Below are 27041 nucleotides of genomic sequence, written 5' to 3' on the forward strand. Positions count from 1 at the left end.
ACTTAGAATTATAAAAAGGTCCCTGTAAAATCACACTAACTTGTAAAGAACCTCTCTTCCTGGCTCTGTGTCTTCTCTGAGTGGAAGGACAGAAGGATGAAGGAGACGAAATATCAGGTGATTTCACACCCAGGAGGGTGGAGAAGGGAGCCCTTGAGTACCCAGTAAGCGCCTTGAGTATGTGGATTTCTAAATGTGCATAAAGAAAGAAAAGGTGCAAATAGGTGAGTCATGGGCAGTGACCTGAAAAATGCCATGGGGCCAGGTGGGTCAGGAGAGGTGGGGGTGTGCAGTCATTGGTCAGATGGAGAAGAGATTGGGAGGAAGGGGGTAGCAGGGGAGTCTGCAACTGTCCCCATATGATTTGGACTACTAAGGCCACACTGAACTGGTGCTTCGGTGATGGACAGGAATGGCAGCCCTCAGAAAAGGCTCTGGAGGAAGACAAGTCACATGTCTATTGGCTAGAAAGGGGCAAGGGGAGGTGACAGAAAGCGAAATCCTAAATTCATAGACTTCTTATCTTTTGAGAAGTTTGGGAGAAAACCAACCACGTTGAGATGAAATGAACAGAGATGTCTTATCCAGATGTAATGATTAAGAAGTGAAATCACTCTTGTGCCTCTGGGATATACAATCTGTCCTCAGCTTCACCTCCCTCCAGCTCTACAAGACCCAAATTTAGTCATCAGATCTTACCACTCTTTCTCGTAGCCACACAAAACTAGCACAAGTCCTAACAGCCCAAGTTAAGACCGTTGCAAGAGTCTCTCTGACTCTGCTTCAAATTCTTGGTCTTCAAACAAGGCAGCCAGAATTCTCATGTCAAGAGAAAACAAACCCCCCCTCCCAAAAAAAAGGTTTCCTTAGACCAGAAAAAGCTCCTTTAAAAGGTCACTGATAACTGATTAAACCAGTCAATCACTTGTAAAGAAGCCCTTAACTAGTGCCTTTCCTTATCACTTATTCCCTGGCTCATTACTCTATCTCTAAAAACAAAACATACTTTGTAACCCACTCTCTCACATGTATTACTGTAAACTGAACAAGCCTTATTTTCATAAATGTACTTTTCTCCATGTAAGGATTTCTTTCAACTCTTTCTGAATTGATTCCTATGCAATCTTTACTGCCTTTTAAGCTGACGAAGGCACTTGCTATGAGCCTTAAAACTATTTGGAAAATTACAAAATGCATAATTTCACAGAAGAGGAAATAAAGAAGCCTTCCCTTTCATTTGCAATCAACCAAGATGACCAGTCATAACCTTGGTGAGTAAACACACCTAAAAAGGAGATTTCTTCATGCTAAAAATCCAAATGGGGGAGAAAGACACATTTGGGCACCAGAAAGTCACCTGCCAAGGCCTAGTGATAGCAGTGCCCTGCTGTGCTTAGTCACTCAGTCGAGTCTAACTCTTGCGACCGCATGGACTGTAGCCCGCCAGGCTCGTCTGTCCATGGGGATTTTCCAGGCAAGAATACTGGAGTGGGTTGCCATGCCCTCCTCCATGGGATCTTCCCAACCCAGGGAGACCCTGGTCCCCCACACTGCAGGCAGATTCTTCACCATCTGAGCCATCAGGGAAGCCCATGAATACTGGAGTGAGTAGCCTATCCCTTCACCAGGGGATCTTGCCGACCCAGGAATCAAACCAGGGTCTCTGGCATTGCAGAGAGATTGTTTACCAGCTGAGCTACCAGGGAAGCCTCGGTGACAGCAGTCTCTGTAGTCTAATCTGCTGCCAAGAAGCCCTGTTTCTGCTTCACTGAACAGAGGAACGTGCGGCTGCTGGGCCTCCAGCATCTATGGATGGCCTCAACCTGTGCAAAGTGGCAACGTGATGGGGCAGCACCGAGTCCAAAGTCAACAAGCATGAGGACCCACGTGAAGTCTGCACAGTCAAGGGTAAACAGGAGGTACTGTCAACCTCTGCGTTAAAACAGCTTGATTCTGAGTTTCAAGCATTTTTAACTACATGCATTATACATGCTAAATTGGGGAAAAGGAGAGAATAGAGAAAAAAGACACCAATAAAAAACATTTACACCCTGCCAACTAATAAGCACTGTTTTCAGTAGAATAAATTCTTTGAAATTTTTTATATTATATATGTATGTAAACGTGCAGCTGTGCTATGCTCAGTGGCTCAGCTGTGTCCAACTCTTTGCCATCCCGTGGACTGTAGCCCTCCAGACTGCTTTGTCCATGGAATACATCTTTTTCTAAAGCAAACCTGAGAATTCATACCCATTACCACGGGTATTATTAAAAACAAAACCAAAAAAGTTAGCAAGGTGTTAGTAAGGATGTGGAGAAACTGAAACCCTTGTGTATTGCCGGTGGGAATGTAAAATAGCGCAGCAACTACGAAAAATAGCCTGACGGTTCCTCAAAGAGTCAAAAGTAGAATTATCACATGATCCAACAATTCCACTGCTGGGTACGCACCTAAAAGAAATGAAAGCAGGAACCTGAACAGATATTTGTACCTCCTTGTTCACAGCAGCCTCATTCCCAGTGGCCAAAAGATGAAAAAATGTGAAAGCGTCAGTCATTCACGTGTATCCAACTCTTAGAGACCCCAGGGACAACAGGCTCCTCTGACCATGGAAATCTCCAGGCAATACTCAGTGGGTAACCATTCCCTTCCCCTGAGGATCTTCCCAACCCAGGGCCGAAACCAGGGTCTCCCACAGTGCAGGCAGATTCTTTACTGTCTGAGCCACCAGGGAAGCCCCAGCCAAAAGACAGCAGCAACCCAAATATCCAGATGAATGGATAAACAAATAACAGAATATTCTTCAGCCTTAAAAAGAAACCTCTGACTCATGGTACATCACCGATGAACCTTGAAGACATTATATGAAGTGAAATAAGCCTGTCACAAAGGGGCAAACAAGGTATGCTTGAATTTATGTGAGGTATCTAGAATGGTCAAATTCATAGAGAATGGCAGTTGCCAGGAGCTGGAGGAGGGAGAACAGGGAATTATTGTTTAATGGGCATGGGGTTTCAGTTTGAGGTGATAAAAATGTTCTGGAGACAGATGGTGATGATAGCTGCACAGCAATGTGGCTGTACTTTAACATCACAGAACTATACTCTTGTTTATTGAAATATAGTTGATTTATAAAGTTGTGTTACTTTCACATGTTCAGCAAAATGATTCAGTTATATATATATATGTATGTGTATATATATATACTTCAGTCTTTAGAACTATACTTTTTTTTAATATATTTAATTGGAAGATAATTGCTTTACAATATTGAGTTGGCTTCTGCCATACATCAACATGAATCAGCCACAGAACTATACTCTTAAGAATGGCTGAAATGGTAAATTTTACATATTTTTTACCAAAATAAAAAAAAGGATCATCCTATCTGTAATTTGCTCTTTTCACTTCATTTGATACCATGAACGTTAATAAAGGTACTCTGTCTGAGCATTCAGACATGATTGCAAAGTATTTGCCTGTATGAAAGTACCATAATGGGTTTCACCAGTCCTGTATGTTGGACAGTTATTAGGTTGCCTCTGATTTTTCTCTTCCCACAAGACACTGAATGATTCAATCATGAGACATATCACAGTACATTCCTGATGATCCTTCTTTTGGATTCATTCTGGTCATTCACAAATACACTGTAAATCTTCCACGGCAGTCAGCAAAATTTCCTCACTATTAAGAAATATTTATTAACTACTTGTCCCTGGTAATATATTAATCATTAATAACAAAGATAACGATTGATACTTAATTTAAAATATTTATTAAGTACTTATCTGTTTTCAAACTTACTGGAGGAAAATTAGAAATGTTACTGACTGAACATGACACCTTGGGCAAGATTCAAAATATCTCACAAGAGAATGAGAAAGGCACTGATCACTCAGAGGAAAGGCTGGCTGGACAATGGGTCAGCCAGACCAGTGCCCACCATCTGATCAACCCTACAGAAACGATTTCCCCAGGAGTATGGGATAAAATGGGAGTTCTAAAGTAAAATTATCTGAACAGACCCTATTTTTTGTCAGTTGGCCAAAGGAGAAAGGGGCTTCCCAGGTAGTGCAGTGGTAAAGAATCCACCTACCAGTGCAGGAGATGCAAGAGACATGGGTTTGATCTCCAGGTCAGGAAGATCCCCTGGAGTAGGAAATGGAAACCTACTCCAGTATTCTTGCCTGGAAAATTCCATGGACAGAGGAGCCTGACAGGCTACAGTCATGGGGCCGCAAAAGAGTCAGACACGATTGAGAACAAGGACACAAAAAAGGAAGAGCATAACTGGGGAAAGAGGAGCCAGACTCTAGACTGGTAAAGTTAAATATCCCTATGGGACATGGAAATGGACAGTCGAGAGGTTCTGTCAGATAAACTGGTCTAGAGGCCAGGAGAAAGATATGGTATCCAGATCAAATGTGCACTTGGAAAAATCAGAGCACAGAGTTGCTCACTGAAATCTCTGAAGGCAGGGCTTTCAGACTTTTGTGGGCATCACCTGTTAATGTCAGAGTCCATTCAGCAGGTCTGGGAGAAGCCTGAAACTCGCATTTCTGACAAGCTAGTGGGTGAAGCCTATGGTGATGCCCAGACTACACTCAGGAATAAGGTGTCTTGAGGATGGATAGAAGAGGAGAGAAAGAGTAGGACTTCAAGGAACCCTGATCTTTAGGAGAAGCTTAGGAGAAGAGGAGGCTGCAAGGGAATTGAGAAAGAAATGAGAAGTCCAAGAGAGTCTGGGATTACTGAGGTCAAAGGAGAAAGGAAGAGTATCACAGCCCTGCTGATGGATCAGGTAAGACCTGAAGAAGAGGTACTTAGTCCACTTGGGCTCCCACAGTTCTGGAGTCTGCAAGTCCAAGATCAGGGTGCCAGCCTGCTCAGGTTCTAGTGAGAGCTCTCTGCCTGGCTCGCAGTCAGACACCTTCTTGCTATGTGCTCACATGGCCTCTCCTTGATGTGTATATGGACAGAGAGATATTCCTCTGTCTCTACTCCTTGAAGTGGCGTGAAAGTCACTCAGTCATGTCCAACTCTTTGCGACCCCATAGACTATACAGTCCATGGAATTCTCCCGGCCAGAATATTGGAGTGGGCAGCCGTTCCCTTCTCCAGGGGATCTTCCCAACTCAGGGATCAAACCCAGTTCTCCCACATTGCAGGTGAATTATTTACTAGTTGAGCCACAAGGGAAGCCCAAGAATACCGGAGCGGGTAGCCTATCCCTTCTCTAGCGAGGAGTCGAACCAGGGTCTCCTGCATTACAGGAGGATTCTTTATCAGCTCAGCTACCAGGGAAGCCCCTCTTCTTCTTAGAAGGACACTAATCCAAAGTCCAATCATGGGGCTCACCCTCATGATCTCACCTAAACCAAGTACCTCCCAAAGGCCTTACCTTCTAATTCCATCACATTGGAGGTGAAGGCTTCAGGGAGTGAATTGCAGGGGTGAGGGGAGGGGGGGAGGTACACCAACATTGCACCCCTAACAGTGCTCACTGGACTTAGCCCACTTGTGTCATCACAACAAAGCACCAACAGTAAACACTGATTCTCCCAATAAATGGGGTCTGCAAGTCCAAGATCACGGTGCCGGTCTGGTCGGATTCTAGTGCCAGCTCTCTGCCTGGCTTGCATCCCAGCTCCATGCAGCAGCCTCAACGAAGAAGAGAAGACAGGAGCTCCTGGGTGGGTATACATGCCAAGAGGCTCTGGAAACAGAAATCCAGGCCACAAACATTCACATCCCTCACATCTGTTAATTTGCTAAAAGGACACTTGCCCTGAGCACTACAGCCTGAAGAGAAGAGTCAGAGGGCTCAAATCCCTGCCAGCAGCCTGCATTTTCTCTAAAACTACCAATTTTGCCTCGCTTTTGCAGGCCCAGTAGAAGTTCCATTTGTGAAAACTGAAGACAAGTGCAGTCGCAAATGCTTCTTGTCCCCATATTACCACAAGAAGCTCAAAGACAAGGCACATGGGTTCCCAGGTCCAAGCTCCCAGGTTTGTTATTCTAGTTGGTCACTCTGCAGAAAGCCCTGCAAGAGCGTCACTCCCTTGGAACGGCTTCCTGGGGAGTTCTGAGCTCAGCTCATGGTTCTCTGATCCCAGCCTTGGGATCCACTGACGACGGCAGCTATAAACTGCACTTAGCCATTATGCTTTAACCTTGGAAAGTCATCCCAGTCAATATGAGAGATGGGATCTCCCACAGTGCTTTATTCTCAATTAAAATTAAAGTCAAATAAACCAGGAGCTGCCTTGTACAGCCAATAATATTTTATATTGCAGTTATTAGAAAAATTAAGACAACGGACCAAGCAGAATGCTAATAAGCTATCTCAGCCTCCATTCCAACAATTCCAATAGTCTCATTTATTTATCCATTTATTTATTTATTCATTTATCCAGAAATATCAGCTATGTGGAAAAGGCCTAAAAGCTAACAACACCAAAATCTATGCAATTTATTCATAGAAGCTCATCAATGTGTCTGATTCACTTACTCTAGAGATAATTCTAACTGGTTTAGTTATCTGTTTTTCAAGGCAGCTACAAATTGGAATGCAAGCTCCAGAGCAGGGTTTTTTTTAGGGTTTGTTCACTGAGGTATCCCTAACACTGAGAACAGAACTCAAGTATCTAATGGATGGCGAGAGAGGGAACCTTTACACGTTCTCAATTTTATAGCCCAGACTCACCATATTATGTCACCACTCAGCTATCTCATATACTTGAGCCCGCAAAGACCTCTGATTCCGCAGACACTGGTTTCAGTGCCGTGACAGAACACTGGCTTGTGAATGGACATTCTAAATATTAATAACTAACACAAATTCTAGTAGGAATAAAAATATTCCCTCTGTGATCTTGCTTCCACTGGTTATTTGCTTAGCAGCTTACTTTTTCCCAGAAAAATAAATCTCTACCTTGTTTCTATGGAGAATACAAAACTCCTTTACACTAGTTATTGGGGTAAATTGGTTGAATTGACCTAGAAAGGGAAATTTTATCTTGGTCTTCAACATTTGAAGGCTTTCTAAACTGAAATCCACCTGGAGAGAAACAGAGTCTCACAAAAATTGATAAACAGAAGCCTCAATTAAAGAATCAGGAGACGAGAAAGGGGAGTATTTAAGCCCTGTGATGATAACAGAGTCCAGCAGGAAGAAGAAACACTTCTCTTCTTTCCCGGCAACAGCTCAGCCAATTAAAAGCCATGGATTCTGTGTTTACTCTAGCCCTCCCAACTTCATTTTCCCCTCCACTGGCTGTGGAGAGACTTACACGGGGCTCACCACGGTTGCAGACCCCAAACTGCAATTCTCTACTGATCCTGAATAAACCCATCTTGGTGAGAGAACTATCTGGCGGTTTATTTGTCTTAGGTCAACAGTGTGAGTAATTGCTTATAATCCCCTCTCATTACCTGGCATATCATAAGAACTAAGTGGCACTGTAATTTCCCATTTGAAACACAGCACTTTTTTGGATTAACATTCTGATCAAGTTACAACAGTTTTGTGGCCAATCTGATATATCCAATAATGGCCAGGAATCTACTAAATCCACGACACGCAAACAGTTTTTGCCAAGGTCTAATTCAAGAAAGATTAAAATGTTTGAGTCATTTTTTAAAAATTTAAAATGAAAATAGCTTATTAAATTCTATTGGGAGAATGGGGAGATTAAAAATGTATGTTCTCATAACCCAGAACACCAACTTTATTGAACAGGAGACTCACTACCTCTTTAATCAAGAAGTTCCTGCCTGGGCATTTCTAAGAAATAGTCCTGCAAGGGCAGCTGGGTAGTTTTTATGGCCTTTCATATTTATATATAACTCTCCCATTCATGGGTGTCCCCAGTGGCTCAGTGGTTAAAAAAAAAAAAAATCCGCCTACTGTGCAGGAGATATAGTAGACAGTTTTGATCCTTGGAGGAGAAAATGGCAACTCACTCCAGTATTCTTGCCTGAAAAATCCCATAGACAGAGGAGCCTGGCAGGCTACAGTTTAAAGAGTCAGACATAACTGAGTGACTAAGAATGAGTTACCATTCACAAAGTGGGTTATCAGGCATCATCCACTCTCTAAACCACTCAAGGGATTGATTCCCACGTTCCCACAATAACAGAAATTATAAGTTGCCCCACAGACTTAAAAACAACTTTTCAAGATGAAGGAAAAATGAAGGAACTCCCCAGATATTAAATGTATTCCTCTACTGCTAATCACATCTTACTTCAGAAACATTAAAACAAGAAGCCACAACAGTGTACCTTCGAAACCGAGACTAGAATCTTCCGATCTTCAGGTGGCTTGCCCAGAGTCACTCGAAGATGTGACTAGGGCGAGCGCATCTTCATTTCTTTCGTGGGACAGTAGCACTGGTACATGCAGGCACTGGACAAGCAGAGATGAGCAAACGTCCTCCCCGCCTCTCACGGTCAGGGGCTCTGCTCTCTACTTGGGCAAGGCAGGAAGTCAGGGCAGCAGAGATGGCTCTCCTCCCCCAAAAGCACTGGCTCCCAGGACACTCAAGCTGCAGCTAAGCACCTCGCTAGCCTCACCCAGGTAGGTCCTAGAGAGGACAATGCATTCCTGAGCCCCACCTCTGCCCTCGCGGCAGTTCTCGCTGGAGACAGGCATGCCTGGCTCCTTTAGGCAATCTGTCCACGCAGAGAAGGTGGCCAGGGAGCATACCCACCAAACAGTTAGCTGTGTAGGCCTGGGGCAAGGGAGAAGCAGAGGTGGGGTGGGGAAGTAGTAGGCCCTTTATGCCCTTCTGCAAAGTCTGAATGATTTTAGAGGTAATTTTGAAAATGAAAATCTGGAAAAAAGAAGCCAAGAGAAGCAAACACACAGTGTGCAGTTTGGATATAGGAAGGTTTGGGTTGAAATCTGGGCTCTCCTATTGGCTTGCTGGGTAACCGGGTCCCCATATTCTATCTACTTCACAGGGCTATTCCAAACAACGTAGAAACTCTCTGCCTCCCCTCTCCACCATCCTGGTCACACTGTGTGGTCAGTCTGTTAATGGGTTCCTCCAAGTGGCCCCACTCTTTGCTTTTTCCTGTTGTCACATACGGCATATTAGTGTTTAAAATTACCGGGGGAAACATACAGACAGAGAACACAATTTGCGTCATATATACTCCACTCCCAACTATGATTTTTAAGAGTCTGTTTAAATATAGTGGCAGTTCCTTCCTCTGACTTTCTGTTGCTACGTAGCTCTGTTCATTAACGTATCTTGTAGACAATGGGAAGACTTGGGGAGAAGTATGTTATGAATTGTTGAAAGAATTACACGGGGTCATAGGAATGAGTCTTTCTACTTGCTCCTCAAAACCAATAACAACTATTTCATGTTCATATTGCACCAGCAAAAAAAAAAAAAAGAAACAGTATCTCTCACTTCATTTTTCCCATCAGTTTACTCACAGAACGTCTTAAAGAGTATAGCAGCGGTCCCAGCATGAGGGCCAGAACCATGAATAAAAAGCAGATGTGTCTGAAAAATAGGCCTTTAGGGAGCCCATGAGCATGCAGGTCAAGAAGTCTCAGGAGGGAGTTCCCTGGCAGTCCAGTGGTTACGATTCTGTGCTTCCACCGCAGGAGACACGAATGCAGTCCCCGCTTGGGGGGACTAAGATCCCACATGCCACGCAGTGTGGCCAAAAACAAGCAAAAACAACAAAACGAAATAACCAAGAAGCCTCGTGAGCAGTAACTCACATTATGCACAGGATGAATCAAGATGCGTAAGCTCAGTTTCTCTTCTGAACTCTACAACAAATGGGGAGGAATGGATGGGAGCTGAATTTCCTCAATATCCAGTACAAGTTGAGCCATGCAAGTACTATTTTTATGATGAGTGCAAAAGGGGCCTAGGGAAAAAGTACGTTATGTTGTATCAGAAAAGAGAGTTTAGATTTTCTGGAAATATTTTATGGTCTTAGGCATTTATTATGGAATAGCAGAATGAAAAACACATAATCCTCAAATAACACTACATACAAGTGTGGCATTTTCATCACTCAAAAGCCTTCCCTGAGTCAACCAAGTAACTCATAAAAATTTCAAACTCCATCACCCAGCTAGCTATTCTCCTTCAAGGAAACTATCATAAGGATATAAACCAAAATACTCCTACAGGAAACATTCACTCCACAGCATTGTTCAGAGCAAGGCAATATGCAGCATTCAAACAAATGATGCCCCACACTCACTGACTTCATTATCCGCTGGATCTTTTGACCATGAAGCCTCCATACAATACAAATTCAGTCGTGACCTCTTCATAAGGCTCAGATGACACAATAGTTACAAGAGCCTAAGAAACCTTGGTAAAACCCCTCTACTATTTCGAAGGTACAAATATGCAAAAAGCTTATACCTGGGGAAAGAAAAGCATCACGTGTTCTAAAAGCACACGTACACCCGTGTTGTGCAAATCGCCAGAGCGGTAAGCCCTGAACTAGTGAGCTAAAGATGACGAGCGACAGGTAACCGAACAATTGAATGAGGCCCCACAGCCAGCTGCCATTGCTGAGTCACAAAGGCCAAAACAATGGGAGCCCTGGCTGAAACTGAGCCCACAGCTGTTGACCCTCCCTACCTTGAGCTCTACTGTTGCAATTTCTGCTTAACTGAAATCAGAAATAAAATGCTTGGTAGGATGCCTTGAGTTGCTTGGTCTATGTTTAAAGAATAATAAAGAGCGTGTGTTTAAGCCTGTAACAAGTGCCTGGAACGTGCAAATATCAGTAAATAAAAGTTGTTACTCTTGCTAATCATTATCAATATTATTATTATTATTATTAAATAAATAATTATCATTTGTATAGCTCCTTAAAGTTTATATAAAATGTTGTCTGACAATGAAAAAGAGGCTCACAGAATCTGGTAATTTTGATAAGAAAGAAAGAGGCTCACCGAATTTGGTAATTTGTTCAAGTTCACACTGCCAGCAAATGCTGAAGTTGGGATTTGACTTCCATTGGAGGTGTTTTCTCCTTGATGAGTCAGGAATCTTGTAAGAATGGCCTCAAGACTTCTTTCTATCTATCATGGATATGATTCCCCAAATCCAGTCCTTCCTAAATGGCTAACCAAGAACTACAACAATCCTGTTCCCCCTGTCAGTCATGGACTGACTTAAGGATAGGGCAGTGACTTGAGGAAAAGTCTTTCGGGAGATTCTGAGAAAGGTTTCCACACTACTGAGGAGATGAGAAGACTCAGCTTCTTCCCTTCCCCTCAATGTTTTCTATCTCAATATGAACCTTCAAGCTATATTCCATCTCGGGATCACGAGGAGAGTCAGGCTGAAATAAAACCAATACAGGGCAGGAACAAAGCCAAAAGAATCATGGAGAAACAAACTCAGAGCCAGACACTCTGCTCCTGACTACACTCTGCTTCTGCTACACAAAGGAATTCTCTTCCTGACTAGGAAAGCCAGTCTGGGTTAGAGTTTCTGTTCCTCACACCCAAAACACCCTACCTGATACATTATTGACACGTGCCACCTTGTATCAGACCACGCTTACATACTTTTTTTTCCCCTATGTAGTAGCTTCATAGCTTCACATGTGGGGACTTCTAAGCTTACATCAGATGTAATTTTGATTTCCCCAAATCCTAAATGGGCAGAAGGAAAAAGGAGACAGTGCTATGCACAGCTGTACAAAGGGAACATATACAGCTGGTTCCCACCACACGGCTAACTATAGAAGCAAAGGACACCACGCTGAGTCCCAGTGAAGTTTCCGGCCCCTCTCCCACGATCCCCACCCCCACAAATCACAACAAAGCTCGAAGCCTGATGATCTCAACCGCATCTCCATGCCCAGAGACATCATACAACACACGACCAGAAGAAAGAAAGAGGAAGGAGAAGGAAGAGGAGGAGGCGATTTCTTAAGTGCATGTCCTCTTTTCTTTCCAAGGCGATAACAGCAGTTTGGCTAAAGCACCCAAACTTGCTTGTGAAATGTGCTGTTTTGTCAATTAACACTTCACATTCTTTTTTCAAAAATTACAATGCAGAGAACCTCCTATATTGCTCAGGGAACTGTACTCAATGCTCTGTGATGACCTAAATGGGAAGGAAATCCAAAAGAGAGTGTATATATGTATACGTATAGCTGATTCACTTTGCTGCACAGCAGAAATTGACACAATATTGTAAAGCAACCACACTCCAATAAAAATTAACTTAAAAGTAAAATAAAACAATGTAATAACATCATGAAATTCAAAAAATTACAGTGCAAAATAGAAGTAATTCAACTGTTCTCTGCCAATGTTCTACTGAGACAGTTGAAGTGATTTTTATTGCATGTCAGGTATCAGCTACCCTTTTGTACCTTTCCCTAAAACCATAACACACTTGAGTTGTAGCTTTCTAAACTCTAGACCAGTCTTCAGAGCTTCTCAGCACAACCCTCCCAGGAGAAGCAGGGTCTCCCTCTCCTGTTTGCTTTTATTGGCATCCTAATTATAATTGTTATTTTTTAATTGAATATTTTCTGTGACAAACATGCATGAAAGTGCTTTCCCCAAGTCTGTTTATTATAAACACATAGCGAGGCATTATGTTCATTGTTATTATTACCTTTGGTCCTTGCACTGAATTATTTTGTATAAACATTCTATTATTGACTACCTACAACAGCCCTCACATCTATCTAATTTCTTTTGCTCATCTAGTTTCTACCCTACAGTTGCTCAAAATCAAAACAAGAAAAACTTTGTAAAGCACTATCACTTAAGCAGGAGGATTTAGTAAAAGGCTAACTTGATTGCTTGTATTATTCAGTGAACTAATCCTTGAAATGTTTTTAGAATTAATGGCTTTTTTATTCCGTAAATCAGAATCCACATAAGAAAAAAAAAACCATCTACCCAATATCTCTAGTGATGTCAGCCTTGACCTTGACCTCGTGAGATTTACCTCCAATCCACTTGAGTCATCTCCTCCCAAAGCCACAGCATCAACCTATCATCACCTGTGCCTATCCTTTTTTTTTTTAATCCTCACTTCTGAAATGTGGGGTTGTTGTGGGAATGAAATATCCCTCTCTAAGCCCAGCTTCCTATGTTCCCCAAGACTCTAGTTCCTCCAATGCTATTGCACCTTCCTATTCAACCTCCTTGAACCCTCAGGCCCCTTGATTCTCCCTTTTCTCCCATGTCATCAGCCAATCCTGCTCTAGATTCCTTCTCCTTAGAGGCTAAAGCTCATGATCCATCATATCCATTGCTCTCTTTCTGGCATCCCCAGTCCTTCCAAGCCACCAATCTCCCACTCCATATCAGTTCAAACATCCAAACATTTCCATTCCTATAACTGGTAAGGCTTGTTTTGCTAGAGGCACTCTCTCAACCTTGCAGATTAATGGTGTGACACAATTATGATTTCCAACACAGGCTAAGTGCTCGGAGTGACTCAACAACAATATGTTACAATGTAATATGTGACAATATGTTACACCAATTCCATAAGCACATTGGTTGAAAATCTTAAGTACTCAACGCACCTGCCATGTCCAGCAGCAGAGTACAATGGGGAAAAGCCTTGCACCCTGGCTCTGCCCCTTAGTAGCTGTACAACCCCAGACAACTTGCTTAACCCTTCTATGCTTTGTCTCATTTGTAAAATTAGGATAATAATTCCATCTTTAAAGTGTTGTTGCAAGAAATTAGCGAGTTAATATATGTAATTTTAACAAAGCTTAGAGAATAAAAATTGTCCAAAACTATTGGTGTCAGTTACTATTTTAGAGAGAATTGGGGCCATTGGACAGGAAGAATGAGAGAAAAGAAAGAAGGGAAATGACAGAAAGAGAAGGGGTGAAAACTCCCCTTCTGCCTTCCCACCCTTTCTAGCTACCTCCGATCATTTTCTTTCTTCGTGTTCCCAGCCTCTTAAGAACCTGTCTAGGCTGACTGTCTCCTCACCCCTTTTTTCATTCCCATGTCCATGCAATGGAATTTGCCACCTGCCTCCATACACACCATACAAGCTATCTTTGACGTTATCACCAATGACTCCCAGTTGTCAGTGGTGGCTGTGCCATCCTTGATTAACTGACCCTTTCTGTATCATCTGACCCTGCTGACTTCTCTCTCATTGTGGAACTCTTTCTCCCCTGAATTTCCATGACAGGAGTCTCTCCTGTTGAGCTTTCCTCCCCTCAAACCTGTCCTTCCCAATTCTCTGGCTAGATCCTTCCTCCTCTGACCACTCATTAGATTTAGTTCATTCATTTTGTGCTCAGTCCTGCCCTACTCTTTGCGACCCAGTGGACTGTAGCCCACCAGGCTCCTCTGTCCATGGGATTCTCCAGGCAAGAATACTGGAGTGGGTTGCCATTTCCTCCTCCAGGGGATCTTCCCAACCTCAGCAGCAAACCCAAGTCTCCTGCGTCTCCTGCACTGCAGGCAGATTCTTTACCACTGAGCCACCAGGGAAGTTTATTCATTTTTTCAACACGTGTACTGAACACTTACCAAAGGGCAGGTACCATGACAGTTGCTGCAACCAGTTAGGCAGGGACAGCTGAAACACAGCTCCAGAGGGCTCTATTCACGGTGAGATGCCATGACTCAGACATCTGAGCAGTACTTCAGACATCTGAAGTTGTGTGACGGCTGTGACACGACTCAGCTCCTGCCCTCACACTTTGTCTAGGGAAAAGATCAGCATGTAACTAGACAATCAGAAAACATAAAGAAAGGTACAGTGGCCGAGGGAGAATGTGAACACACTGCAGTGACTCTCGAAAGCGTGTTTCCGATCCATTTCACACTTCACTCTTCACATGCTGCCGCTGCTGCTGAGTCACTTCAGTCGTGTCTGACTCTTAGCGGCCCCATGGACTGCAGCCCACCAGGCTCCTCTGTCCGTGGGATTTTCCAGGCAAGAGTACTGGACTGGGGTGCCATTGTCTTCTCCGACTCTTCACATACTGCCCAGGAAATTACATCCCATCATGGGATTTTTAACTGAACCTAGTAGCCAGTGATGACCGAATTTTGCATTATTTGCAGAGAATTTTATATTGCCTACCAAACTTCTCTACCACATGTCCTAGAGGGCACCAAGCACCAAAATTATAAACATAAACAAAGCAGAAGTCTTACCCTGAGGTATTAATCTTATTTCCCATCCATATCACATCAGCACACTCCCTGATTCGTCATCCTCTTGAACTTTCTAGAAGCCTGACTGTTATCTGTTAAACACAAGCTGATTTTATCAGCAAACCGCTAGTCCTACCCAACTCCCGTTTAAAAGCTTTCAAGGATTATTCTTAGGAGCCAAAGCAAAACTGAAATTCCTCCTACCTTAGTGTCCCTAAATGACCTAGCTCCTGCCTGCTCTTCCTGCATCTATGTGGTCACGTACAGTACACCCTACACGTCAACCACACCAAACCACCCCGAAGAACCAGGCAGTTCTTTCAATCTAGTGTCCTTTCCACCTCATTGTCCTTGTACCTACTGTTCCTGTTGCCTAGAACTGCCCTTCCTCCGGCTGCTAACCTCATGAATTTCTACAACTGTTTGACCACTCTAGGCAGAGTTAAGTGCCTCTGTCTCTGAACTCCCATGGAAGGAGATCACTTCTGGGACTCATCATAGTGCTATGATTCTTTGCCCACACACTCATCTCCCTGAGGACAGTGTAGGCCTCTGAGAAAGAACCCTGCCTGTTCTCTGTGGGTCCTCAGCATTGGGGGCAGTGTCTAGCACGTGCTGTGTACTCAGCCGGGTAAAGAGGTAAACTCACTGAGTTAACATCCCTTAATCACAATACCGGGCTTCCCCGGTGGTTCAATAGTAAAGAACCCACCTGCCAATGCAGAAGATATAAGAAGGGTGGGTTCGATCCCTGGGTCAGGAAGATCCTCTGGAGAAGGAAATGGCAACTCATTCTAGTAATCTTGCCTGGTAAATCACATGGATAGAGGAGCCTAGTGGGCTACTTAGCAACTAAACCACAACAATAACCACAATATTCTTTATTAGGGACTTTTTTTTTTTTGGCCATACTGTGCAGTTTGCAGGGCCTTGGTTCCACAGTCAGGGATCAACCCCAAGTCCTAACAAGTGGCCAGCCAGAGAATTCCCCAGAAGAGAATTTTAAGAGTATTTAAAACTATTAAAAAAAAAAACTAAACTGAAACTTTACCTTAATATAAGCTGTATTTGGAACCAATTAGGTATACTATGGGGCTTCCCAGGTGGCTCAGACGGTAAAGCCTGCAATGCAGGAGACCTGGGTTCAATCCCTGGGTTGGGAAGATCCCCTGGAGGAGGGCATGGCAACCCACTCCCATATTCTTGCCTCAAGAATCCCCATGGACAGAGGAGCCTGGCAGGCTACAGTCCATGGGGTCGCAAAGAGTCAGACACGGCTGAGCAACTAAGCACAGCGCAGCACAGGTATCTTACCATGCAGGAATTTATAAAGAAAGCAGAATATATCAGGACACTTCTGAGATGCCAATTTGGGGGCGTAAAACGACTCAATGTTATTTGAAATTCTAGTTAGACCTCCATCTCTAATAAAATTAAAATATATGGTTGCCTATATTTTATGTGAATGTGGAAGATAATCAAAGAAGTCAACCTAAAGAAGTATAAAAGGAATAACCCATATGAGAAGATAACATAAAAAAGAATATATGCATACGTATAACTGAATGAACCGGAAATGAATATAACATTGTAAATCAACTATATTTCACTAAAATTTTTGTAAAAAGAAGTGGGAAATGTGTGGGGCTTAATTTTTCATCCAGTGGCCAGTCCCTTTATCATTGGAACACCCTACCTATTAAGCAAAATTTTTTTGACAGTATCTTGTTTATGAACATTTATTCTTTACCCAGGTACTTTGAGTTCTTCTAAGGTTTGTGAGTATTTCTTAATGGAGTTAATACACTGTTGCCTGGTAAGCCTTGTAACTAAAAGTGACAAACAGCTGGCCAGTATGGAGGGCAGGGTTGTGTCAATGAAACAAAATCTAAGTTTCAGATCCATGTGGAATGAACCTTTACCCCTGGGCTCACTGGGATCACACTCAGAACCTAACAGTCACTAGGTCCAATTGCAAAAGAGAGAATGAAGACATGGGGAAATGTCTGGATTTTAAAAGTCAAGAAACCACAATACGTAAATCATTTTATGCCGAAAATACCACAATGGCTGTCTACACTGCCAAAGCCACTGGTTAGCTGTTCAAGTTTACCTTCTCACTCTGCACCTCAATACACATAGAGCAGGAGCCCTGTAGTCAGTTTCTGTACAGGCTGTAGGGTTTTTTTTATTTATTTTTATTTTTTAAATTTCATTTTACTTTACAATACTGTATTGGTTTTGCCATACATTGACATGAATCCGCCACGGGTGTACAGAACTTCCTTGGGTGGTTTCCACACCCTGTGCTCCGGGCCCCCCAGGTTACCCTACACCCCACTCACCCACATATACGTTCATGCTCCAACTCTTTTGACAGTTACGCACAACTTATGTGGGGAAATCATTTAAAATATAAAAAGGAAACAGCACTGACCAACATGTACTGGATTAATTCGAGTACAGAAGAGGCTACCTGACCTAGCATAGCTGCTCCTCAGGACTTAATCTTTATCGCCTCTTTATAAACACTCCCGGTGAGTAATTACTTCACACACACAGACACACTCACACACCACGTGACTTAAATTGAGTTTCTATGCTGATAACTTCCAATCTATTATATATTTCTTGCCCAGAATATCTAACTGTTCATTTGGCTCTCTATCCCCACAAGCATGAAGGATATAAAGTTAATGCGACCCAAGTCTTCCCCGTGCTTTTTCAACACAGCTGCACAGTCACAGGGGCTTCCCAGGTAAAGAATCCGCCTGCCAATGCAGGAGCTGCAGGAGACTTAGGTTCGATCTCTGGGTCAGAAAGATTCCTTAGGGGAGGAAATGGCAATCCATTTCAGTATTCTTGTCTGGAAAATTCCATGGACAAAGGAGTCTGGCAGGCTACAGTCTATGGGGTCTCAAAGAGGCTAACATGATTGAGCAACTGAGCATCATGCATGCCTGCACAGAAGCATCTAGAGAACAATTAGGAGCTACCAGAACTACATAAACCAAATTTGGCAGGGAAAGAAAAGCAGAAACTTAGAAACGTGGCCTAGGGATTTACAAACTTGTTTTTGCCAAAAAAATCCTTTGTTCAAATAAAATCTTCCTTGGAAACCCAAAATGTGAAATCAAGAATAGCCCACCTGGTCAGGTTGCAGAACAGACCCCCGAAAGGAACTGTAAATGAACACTGGACTCTTGGACACACTCTAATGTCTGTCCCCATGCCCTGGAACGGCCCCTGAGGCTCCTTGAAACTCCCAGAAGCCTGAAAACCTAGTTCAAAAAACTACTGGTCAAGATCCATGATAGTGCTGTTTTTAACACAAAAATGAACAGTTGAAGCACAATTTGGGAAAGATAATTGGTAACTGTGGGTCAGAGTTTCCATGAGTATTAATAGATACGTACTACAATACAGAAAATAAATAACCAAAAAGGACCTACAGCATAGCACAGGGAACTATACTCAATATTTTATAATAACCTATAAGGGAAAGGAATCTAAAAAAGAATGTGTAGTTATATACATATGTGTGTGAATATATATATATCTCAATGGTGTTTTGCCTGGAGAATCCCAGGGACGGGGGAGCCTGGTGGGCTGCCGTCTATGGGGTCGCACAGAGTCAGACACGACTGAAGCGACTTAGCAGTAGCAGCAGCAGCAGCAGCAGCAAACAGAATCACTTTGCTGGTTCAGCAACACAACACAGTAAATCAACTATACTTCAATTTTTAAAAAATTAAATAAATAATTAAGTAAAAGAACAAATGTCATTAAATCTAAAGTCAATTCTAAGTAGTGAGCCAGATCTGTCTTTTACAGGTCCTACATCAACCACTTCACCACATTTTCTCAAAGACAGTAAATTGCAATGACAAGGAAAAAACTAAAATCAGTCATATTTTGTCTAAGTCACACAAGGCCAGGTTTAAGCTGCCTCTTTCTTATATAAAGCCCTATATTTTCAAAATCAATGTGGCACAATTAAATGCAAAGTATCCAGAGGCTAATCTGAACATTAGGATCAACAACTCAATCAACTTAAAGAAATACATAAAACACAAGAACATATCTGTAAGTCATTACAGAGGAAACACATTGTTGAAGAGGAAAACCTCTACTTGCTGTCCTCAAGAAATAGACCTTTGTGACATTACAGTTACCGAAAACGTGACATAGTAAAGCAGCCCATTGGTTGGCTGACTGTCATGATATCAGTTTGGTTGCCTCCGTGAATCTCAGAGGGGAAAAATCAGGGGAAATTCACTCAACATTAGGAAAGCTTCTCGTATACTGAGTGGACACTGTACACAGAAATTACCAAACCAAAAAAAAAGAGGAGAAAAAATGGTCACATTTAATTTTGTCTTCAGATATGATAAAAAGAGACTCTAACAACCATTTGTTTCAACAACGTTTATTTTGAAAAAGCATCAAATGATTAAGTATTATGTAGATTGGTGGTTCTCAACCCTGGTTGCACATGAGATTCACCTGAGCTTTAAACATTCGTGATATCCTGGATCTATCCTAGTTCTACTGAGTCAGAATTTTTGAGGCGGGCCCTTGGTACCAGTGTTTTCTTTTCCTTCCTCAAGTGATTCTAACGTGTCACCAGGCTTCAGAGCCATCAATATGGTCTTGAATTGACTGATCAACTCAGTTGTCAAACACCAATCTGAACAAATCATTCCTTTGTGATAGCAGTGATGCTTGTACACTGGGCTCCCCCGTTCATGATAAGTTAATAGTGATGGGAAAGGGTGCTTGGGGCTTCCCTGGTGGCTCAGACAGTACAGAATCTGCCTGCAATGCAGGAGACCTGGGTTTGATCCCTATGTCAGAAAGATCTCTGAAGAAATAGCAACCCACTCCAGTATTCTTGCTTGGAAAATCCCTTGGACAGAGGAGTCTGGCAAGCTACAGTCCATGGGGTCGCAAAGAGTCAGATATGCCTGAGTGACTAACACACACATACAAGGTTGTCTGGTCAACCCATATCTGACTAAAAAGGGTCTCTTTTCCTTTAAAGCAGATCTAACCTTGCCAAGAGTGTGGGTTTGGGGGTTTAGGGGGTGGTTTTTTTGGTGGCTCCTTCATGAGCTGTGAATGTCATTGTTTTGATATAGGTTCAGTTTCCCTGGTGCTCAGACTGTAAATAATCTGCCTTCAATGCAAGAGATTGGAGTTCAGCCCTGAGCTGGGAAGACCTGCTAGAGAAGGGAATGGCTACCCATCCCAGTATTTTTGCCTGGAGAATTCCAGGGACAGAGGAGCCTGGCAGGCTACAGTCCATGGAAGTCTCAAAGAATCAGACACAACTGAGTGACTAACACTCACTAACACTTAGAGAACTGAAATTTCTATTTCAATAAATACAACTGGTTTTGGGGGATAAATATGAGTCCACTTCTATGGAAAGTATTTCATCAAATAAAAATGAATTATAAAATAAGCAATTATGGCCTTAATCTGTAAGATGTTAAACCACAAAATGGTGAATTGTGCTCAAAATATTTTGAAAAATTGTCAAGTCTACAAGTGTTTACTTATGGGTAGAGTTAAGATTTTATGTTGCTACTTTGTTTACATGTATATCCAGGAAGCCAAAAGACAGTTTGGGGGAAAATGCGTTGTGATTTTTATGGTGATTTAGCAGATTGAAAATTAGGTTCCGGCCTCCTCTGCAATCATAAGGGACTAATATGGCATCCATAAGAGAAACTCATAAACATGGAATTTCCCTCTAGAGCCAAAGAGATGAGCTGTTTTCAAGAGACACTGGGGTACCCTAAGAAGTTGGAACATTATAAGCGCTCATAATTGAAACAATCAGAAGTCAGTAAAAGCAGGGAGTCAAAAAGTTGATACATCATGTTTCAAACATATTTCAATTTCAGTCACATAAATAAAGGGTAAATCATTCAGTAATTATTGCATGTCCCCTGATGATTTCAGTTCTGTGTTGCCTTTCCTGGTTAAACCATGGCCAGATTTCCTCCTTCCATTTATAAATGCATTTGCACCTTAAAGGCACTCGTGAAAAAACCTGAGAGTAAAAATCTCTCTAGTATTTTTTTTTTTACTATAGTTTTCTAATCTTTTATAAAAGCAAACTATTCCATACCTGTGGAACAGCAGTTTATTGATCTTTAAAAAATTTAGCCTCCTAAAGTATATATATATATTTTAAAAGTATATAATTCAGATGCTGTAAAACCAACACCACTAATTCCAGAATCCAGCCATCACCCCAAAAAGAAATCTTGTATCTATTACCAGTCAATGTCAATTCCCCCTACCCTATACCCTGGCAACCACAAATGTACATTTCGTGTCTGTATATTTACCTACTGTGGATATCTCATACAAGTGGAATCACAATTTGTGGTCTTCTGCATCTGCTTTCTTTCACTCATCATAATGTGTTCATGGTTCATCCAGGTTGTAGCTGTTTATATTGTTTTTTTAATATGGCTTATTTTTACAAACCTCTGAGGCAATCAAGTTTTCACAGAAATAGCATTCCTTTTTGGCACTCCCATTATATCAGTTTACTTAATATTTAATTAAATCACAAGATTACAGTAGCAAGTATTATTAAAATAAATGAGACTGTGACCAAATACCACTGTAAGCATGAACCTGAGCTGATAAAAGCAAAGTACACCAGCTTATTATGAGGACAGTTATTTGCCACCGTGGCCTCTGTGTTCTGAGCAACAACAGGTTCCTTTTTCAGAGGGAGAGGAGAGCAACAGTTAACACCATCAGATGCATTAGTGTTGACGGGTACTCCATTACCTAGGATGAAGCAGTGTGTATGCAGAGGTGTAGATGATCTGTGTCTATTAGACAACACAACTTCAACTGTCCCAAAAGGAAGTCTTCCGTAGGTCTAAGTCTTCAAAAGAAGCAAAGATGGGCTCCCATAGAGACAGGTATACCCTGCTGCCTCAATAAAAACTTCACCATCCTACTTATCTTTTAAGGATCAGCTCAAACATGTCCTCCTCCTAATCCTCGACCTGCTCTCTCTCCTTCCTTTTAATTTCTAAAGTAGTTATCTATCTCTTATGGTAGTTATAACCGGTATTCTGTAGCTACTTGTTGCTGCTGTTTTATTCTCTAAGTTGTGTCTGATTCTTTTGTGACTCCATGAGCGGTAGCCCGCCAGGCTTCTCTGTCCATGGGATTTCCCAGGCAAGAATACTGGAGTAGGTTGCCATGCATTCCTCCAGGGAATCTTCCTGACCCAGGGATCAAACCTGAATCTCCTACATTGGCAAAGGATTCTTTACCACCGAGGCATCAGGGAAGCCATATAGCTAGTTACACAATATCTTTTCTTACATATGAGACCAGACTGCTTCAGAGGCAAGTAGTATGTTTTTATATCCCCTACAGCCACCAGCACAGGAAACGAGGGATGCAGGACACAATCTTTGAACAAATCTGTAATAAGAAGTTCAATAAATATTTGTAAAGTAAATAATGGATGAGTACATTGATTAAACAATTAATTAAAGGTGTGGAACTTCTTACCTGGCTACAGAGCAACACATCTCTTTCTTCAGTGTGCAGTAAGTGGGATGGTGGGGGGTAGGTAAGAATCTGACCGGGGCATAGTGGTAGGCAAAGGAAGAAAATCAACTGCCCCTGGGTATCTAGCAGCTGTCAGGCGTCATGACTCTCCTCCAAGTGTTTAACAGAGATCACTTTCAAATAGGACATTGTCAGATAAGGACACTTTCTGATGTCCTTTGATGAAGAACAAATTAAAAACAGAGACAAAAATCCTTGCGCTCAAAACCGCCCAGTGTCTTCAAGTGTGGATTTAGTTTTTCTAAATTAAAGTATTATACAACTTGAATGGGTTTTTAGATATCGTAGAAAGGGACTCAGAAGAACACTGCTTCCAAATTGTCGATATTTAAAAGCAAAGCCATTGGTTTGGTAAGGAATGCATAAACAACCCCCAAAGCTGTACTGAACACTTTTTTTTGGCTATATATGACTGAAAAAGTGCCACCTTCTTTTTGATAAGCCTTTGTTAAAAACAATAAACATGCCTGAGCTTGCAAACTACGGCATTCTGAAGAAAAAGCAATTGAGAAGATGAGGAAACGCTTAAAACGGCAATGTCTGATTAAAAAGAAAAACCTCTGCGGTAACAGATTTAGCAATAAGTCACAACACTGTGCTGCCTATTAACATGGAGGGGACCAGGGGACAATGCAAACTGAGACAAAATCAAAGCACAACACTTACCTTCATAAATAAACAAGAAGCTACATCTTAAAACTAATACAATTATAGTCCACAACGCTGACATCAGGGCACCAACATCATTGAGAAAACTAATCCTCTCATGCTTCATTAAGTTTAATGTCACCACAGTGATGTCCTTGCACTAAAGGAAGTGTCGTTTCAGGGACTCTGAATGAACACACATAAAGTAACCAAGTGTGGGAATTTCTATTCACGTAGAGTTCACGTACATCAGTTCATAAAAGTCAAAGTAACTTTACCTGAATTTGTTTCTGTATTTATTTTCACACTGATTATAAAATCAGCAGAATTATGGGATTGGAAGGTAGATAATTTGGAATATTTGTGTTCATTTCCCTACTTTAAGGGCTTCCCCGGTGGTTCAGTGGTTAAGAATCTGCCTGCCAATGCAGAAGTGAGTTCGATCCCTGGGTTGGGAAGATTCCCTGCAAAAGGAACTGGCAATCCACTCCAGTATTCTTGCCTGGGAAATATCTGCCTATTTTAGTCAAAACTGAAATTCTCTTCCATCTGCCAAACAATCCTGGAAAAATTCTAATAAATAAATTGTAACCTGAGGTTCATAAGACCAAAGTTCTTTTGTTTTATTCACTGATATACCTTGAGTGACCATAACATCACTGGGCACATAGTAGGCACTCAATAAATACCTATTAAACTGAAAACCATAAAAAATGTGTAATGTAACGCGAAAATGCTAAATGTGTGTGTTCAGTCCCTAAGTCATGTGGACTTTTTGACACTCCAAGGACTAGCCCACCAGGCTCCTCTAGTCATGAGATTTCCCAGGCAAGAATACCGGAGTGGGTTGCCATTTCCTCTGCCAGTATCCTCCCAATCCAGGAATCAACCCAAGTTTCCTGCACTGGCAGGCAGGTTCTTTACCGCTAAGCCATCTGGGGTGCCCAAAATGCTAAATGAGTCTCTTTAAAAATTCCTTTCTCTGAGCACTGTTACAGGACATCGTGTTAATCACAACACACAGATTGTCCTCATATAAGCCACTTTTCCCAAGCCAGCTCCAAAGTCACAAATCACACTCTGAATTCTAACCAATGATCAGCACAGGAAGGTAAGAACCCAAAGAGACTCCAAAGATAGATGAGGATACATTTTATCCATCTGTTTTGATTGCTTTTCTTCTCCTGGCAGTTCACCTGTAATGTACCTGCATATTCATCTTCATATTATTATTTAAATTCACGCATTTAAGATGTATTACTTAAAATTAAGGGTTTGTATTTTTAAAAATTATACTCAAAGGTGGTTTGACTAAATCGACCTCTCAACTATTTCAGAATCCCACCAGTTTAAAAAGAAAAAGATGGACAAAAAATAATAACAGGAAAATGACATGATCAGATGATTCTAATCATCAATTTTGTTCTAAACGCCTGAAAGTAATATGGTTTGAAAACTGAACTGAGTTGGAAGGAGAGGGCCTGGATTCTGGTACTGCCTCAGTCACCAATGAACTTAACCACTTACCAACAGGAAACTGAGCTTCCCAGGCTGTCTGGTGAAGAGTCTGACCAGACAGTCTCTAAAAACCTGAACAATTTCCAAGAGCCTGTGATTATAAGTGACCAAATCCAGTCATTTAATTACTACTCCTGGGAGGGTCAGACACCATTTGCCTAGTTTGACATGAGGTTTATGGCCAGGCAGCTGATGATTTTAAAAGCTAGGATCTCCCAAACACCTGATGAGAGTGTGTTTCTAAATATGGAGGGTCTGAAGACTTTGCTTCTGGGTTAAGCTGACCGCAGCCACCAGAGTGCCAAACTCTCAGCAAAGAAAAGGTAAATTAAACTAATTAGAGTCCCTCCAGAGTGGAAGGATTGAACCAGTGCCCTAGTAGGTCCCAACTGACTTATTACCAAAAAAAAAAAAAATTTTACAAGAGATTCAGAATGAATGCTGAGTTGTGAAAGCCAAAGGCTAACCAAATAGCCTCAGGACTTACTGGAACCCTGCTCTCAAATTTTACTTCAAGCACTTTTCCCTGAGTCTGCACTATGGGTATCGCTGATTTTCTTTGAGGACAAGAAGCAACTAAGAAATTAAGCCAATGGAAAGTAACTAAACATTATCACCTGAGGGAAAGGGAAGATTCTAAATAAATAAGATACGTTAGGTACAGAATCCAGAAGGAATCTTGTGCGATCTCTCCTGCAAGAGAAGTCGGCATTTGGAGATCACAGGAGGTGGGTGGGGATCAAAGCCGCTCCCTGTCCACCCACCGGCCCAGAAACTGCCGGAGCACCAGCCCAGCACCGCCGCGTCAGGTGGGCAAGTGTCTTTCCCCGACACAACGGGCGCTCCGAGGGATCAAGCTATGGTGGCGGGCTCCTGGTGCGTCGCCGGGCAGCCAAGGGAGCGCCCTCTGCCACCTCCACCCAGCCCAGCCCTAGAGCCTGCCGCCCGGCCGCGAAGGATGCCCGGGTCACCTGAGCCGCCGCGTCCTGAGAGCGGACAGAGCGTGTGCCAGTGGGCTCCCGGGCCGGCGCGCTGGGGATCCCGGTGCCGGCGCGATCGGCGGGAGACTGCGCCCCGGCAGCCCGGCGGGCCAGCCTCCAGCCCTCCGCAGCCCGCCGAGTAAGTGCAGACCCCCTCTCCCCCCGGCCGCTCCGCTCGCTCACCTCGCGTGGACCGCTGCAGCCCGGGCGGTGGCGCGCGGACATGCCCCCGGGGTGCACCCACCGTGCGGTGGCCCCTTCCCGGGCCCCAGGCGCCGTGGTCCGCGCTCCCGAGGGGCGGGGAGCGGACCGGGCGGAGGCGCCGGCGGGGCTGGGGCTGGGGCCCCACGGGCAGCGCGGGAGGCGGAGAGCGTGGCAGGGAAAATCCCCGCGCTCAGCCTCCGAAAGGCACCGGGGAGTTCAACGCCCCCAGCTCCGCCGTGGACTCTGGCCGGCGGGTGAATGGGATTTATCCCGGGATCCGCTCTACGGGCCGCGGCTTGGCGAGGGGTGAGGGGCCGCCTCGCGGTTATGTAATGGACCTGCCCGCTGTGACCCGAGCCACCTTGCTGCGGACTGCCCGACCCTCCCCGGGAACGGCGGTGCGTTGCCCCTGACCTAACAGGCAGGCAGAGGGGCTCGGTGTTCTCAAAAAGAACTTTCCCCTGCAGGGTCAAAGAGCAAGCAAGCTCTGCTTCAGGAATCCAAGGACTCCCTGAGGTGGACGCTGCAGGGATCTCTGCCCGTGCAGCCCGTCCATTTCACAGCACAGAAAACTGAGGCTCCGACGTGTTTAAAGGGCTGTTTCTTCGAGCTTGAGGACCTAGATTCAACTCTCCCGAAAAGCCGTTACCGTAGGCAAGTTACTTAAATCTCCGAGCTCAGTGTCTCCACCTGTAAAACGACGCTAATAGTGTCCACTTCCTGTGCTTGATGGGAGGACAAAATGAATGAGGCGCAGGAGCCCGGTATGTAACACACCCCAGGAAAACTTACTGCTGTTGCTCGTGCTAAGGTTCGGCCCCTCCGCCCCCGTCGCCCTAAAGTCGGCTGTCCCACGAGCCTGACCAAGGAGCTGCCCCAGGGACCTTCTGTAAATTCCACTTCTTGTCAG

General features: G+C 43.2%; 1 protein-coding gene across 6 annotated transcripts in view; it reads right to left on the reverse strand.

The window, feature by feature from the left end:
- SLC16A12 (solute carrier family 16 member 12) overlaps positions 1-26528 on the reverse strand; it is a 100117-nt gene extending 73589 nt beyond the window's left edge. The window contains exons 1-2 of one of the 6 annotated variants that reach the window (XM_069567963.1): positions 26111-26528; positions 14532-14708 (exon numbers count right to left, since the gene is read on the reverse strand). The gene's annotated coding sequence lies outside the window, so the exon portion shown is untranslated. The remainder of the gene's footprint in view (positions 1-14531; positions 14709-26110) is intronic. The other 5 variants (XM_069567968.1, XM_069567967.1, XM_069567962.1 and 2 more) reach the window with 5 other exon arrangements.
- Between the last annotated feature and the right edge of the window lie 513 nt (positions 26529-27041).

Source organism: Ovis canadensis, chromosome 22, assembly GCF_042477335.2.
Source record: "Ovis canadensis isolate MfBH-ARS-UI-01 breed Bighorn chromosome 22, ARS-UI_OviCan_v2, whole genome shotgun sequence".
Classification (NCBI taxonomy): Eukaryota; Metazoa; Chordata; class Mammalia; order Artiodactyla; family Bovidae; genus Ovis; species Ovis canadensis.